The sequence below is a fragment of the Nelumbo nucifera genome, chromosome 5, assembly GCF_055504915.1.
Source record: "Nelumbo nucifera cultivar China Antique chromosome 5, China Antique-T2T, whole genome shotgun sequence".
NCBI classification, from domain to species: Eukaryota; Viridiplantae; Streptophyta; class Magnoliopsida; order Proteales; family Nelumbonaceae; genus Nelumbo; species Nelumbo nucifera.
In genome coordinates, this window is record NC_142653.1 from 7,499,893 (window position 1) to 7,502,662 (window position 2,770).

At 36.4% G+C, this 2,770-nt stretch overlaps 1 non-coding gene across 1 annotated transcript; it reads left to right on the plus strand.

Annotated features, from left to right (window-relative positions):
- The first annotated feature begins 2,696 nt into the window (after nucleotides 1-2,696).
- TRNAN-GUU (transfer RNA asparagine (anticodon GUU)) lies at nucleotides 2,697-2,770 on the plus strand. Its single transcript has one exon. It is a non-coding gene; the product is annotated as a tRNA-Asn (tRNA).

Consider the following 2,770-nt stretch of genomic DNA (forward strand, 5'->3'; position numbering starts at 1 on the left):
ATGTATCCTGCATTCCTACCTCATTAGTCAGACCTTGTTGTTGTCTGTACAAATGATCTTCACCATTCATTAATATATATTTATATTCCTCTCCCACTTTATAGTTCTTCATGCATGCGCCTAACCAAAGAATTCTTTGGTAACAGTTTTCATCCTAAGTTTTATATTTGTTTTTATGCTGTTACGAAAAAATTAACAAAACCTGAAACCATGCATCATGCATAGAGAAACAACCATGAAAACCATCAGCAAAAAAAATTAAAGCCACAAGAGAAAGAGAAACCACCACCCTAAATCAAATCAATCGACAATCATAAAGGTCTTTGTCTCCTGAAAACATTTATTTACGTAACAAAACTAAACACTGGAATATCGAAACTGCTAAGAAAGAATTAGTCTCCAAAATGATCCCAGCATCAATCATTTGATTCATTAACAAGATTTACCAATACAAGCCATAGAGTGATAGAGATTGTGCCACTGCTTTCGTTTTTTAAACTTGATGCATGGTTTATATGGACACAGGACCCCTTCTTGCTGCAATAAAACTTTCAACATAGGACAATCAAACTCCCATAAGATAATTTAATTTGACATTGATGGACGGGGGGAACCAACCACTTACCAAGGGCCAAGGCTGTCCTGAGTTTGACCCGGCCCACTACATATGCCATTAGCAATTAATGAGTGAGATGATCTTGAATGTTGAATCATTAATAAAGGGTAATTCATGTGTGAGATCGATTAAGAGGGAAAGCTAGACCAAACTAATTACCATGAACAAGAAAAACAGTCCTGAGTCCTCCATCAGGTTTGAATGGACAAACCAATTAGGTTATTGGAAACTTTGATACTCTGTTCCTTGTTCGATCCAGGTTAAACGTAAGTTGGATGCATGTACGTAGAATCATGTAATTAATGAGAGTTGGTGTGAATACAAAGCAAAAGTGAAAGACAAGGGAATCAAGCATGCATGTATTAATATTGGCAATGGATATATAAACACCCAAAAAAGAACAGGCAGGCGCTTTGTGGGTGATGTTTATTACATACACTACTTATAAGGTGGGTGCCCTGATGAATTGGGGATAGTATGAGTTGACTCGTCAACCCCCCCTAGCTATTGCATGTATCTGCACCTGCACCACATTAATTATCTGTTATCTGTATGGAAGAAGACGAAGAAGAAAAAGAAGAAGAGTCTATTCTCTCTTTGTATTATATATATATATATATATATATATATATATATATATATATATATATATATATATACATTTTACAGTCTGGGTACTCATCCTGCATGCTGCAGCTGGATTTTAAAATTCTCATATATATTTGCTGCTGTTGCTGCTGCTAACCTGCAGCTAGCTAATCCAATCTATTAATTAAATTGAGTTAAGGTGATGATATGTGTTTAATCAACCTCTCTTTACTAGCTAGTTAATAATGTATGAAACAAGGTTTCATGGGCGATCGATGCATCCTAGATTTCTTGATTTGGTTTCTGGACACAAAATTTTTTTAATTAAAAAATAAACAGGATTTATATATATGGTTTATTAAATTGAAGTTGGGAGATGATGTGGGCGCGGCGTTAAATTTAACTGCTTGTCCTACCTCACCCAAATGGTTTATTAAATTGAAGTTGCAAATCTCCACACTCCACACTTGTTTTTCAACCATGAACCACCCAACATAACAGATGAACCTAATACTACTGCTGCTCTCGACTACTCTACTCTACTCATGAAGGAGAAATAATATATTTGCAAATCTCTCACCATTCAACACCTTTCAAAATATGAGAGAGAGAGAGAGAGAGCGCCTCTTTTTTGAGGCTTTAGCTATTGAAGTTTGAATAGTAGGTTACGATGAAGAAGGCCTCACATGATGTGCCTACCTTTTATCATCATATCTGAATACAACTACTGGGCTATATATAATTCCCGTCTTTGGATAAGGGAGGAAACAGATTCCATTGCAAAATCGAGGGGGACCATTTTCTCAACTTGTTTGAATCTGTACGACTCCAATTCGATCAGTATACCCAACCCAAATGCACATCAGGATCAGGCCCAGTAAGCACGTACAATTAATTCGGCACTTGTTTCTTTTGGGTAATAATAATTGAATTTATATCAAATCAATCTGTTTGGCGCCTTTCGTTGGGAATTCCAGCCTAATTTGAGAAACATTATTAATATTACTCCATGAAAACAAGTAGAAGCAGTTAGTTCTCAATTCTGTGCTCTTGACTTTTTGTATGTGGACACATCTTGCAATCTTGTTCTTCCAACTTTACTAGTCTTCTACACCAATAAAAGTTGAGAGGAGGAACGTACACCATTTCGTTTCCGTTGTTTATACCTGAAACAATTACAAGACTTGTGTTGGGCAAAGGGCAACCGACGTATATCATGCATGGGATCGAGTGGTTGATGTGGCCAAAACTAAAAAGAAACAATTCACATTTGACAAATGCCATGGGACCTGCTCATCTGCTTACAAGACAAAATAGTTCGATTGGAACCAAGATTTCAAATTTGATGGGGAAATAACGTAAACACTGTCATTGTCTTGTTATTTCAGGGGTTTCGACTTTTCAATTTCCACAACCGACTTATCCTTTTATATGAATCGACCTTATGTTCACATGATAATCTTTAAACAAATTGAATATATTTTGTCAATGAGCTGGAATAGCTCAGTTGGTTAGAGCGTGTGGCTGTTAACCACAAGGTCGAAGGTTCAAGCCCTTCTTCTAGCG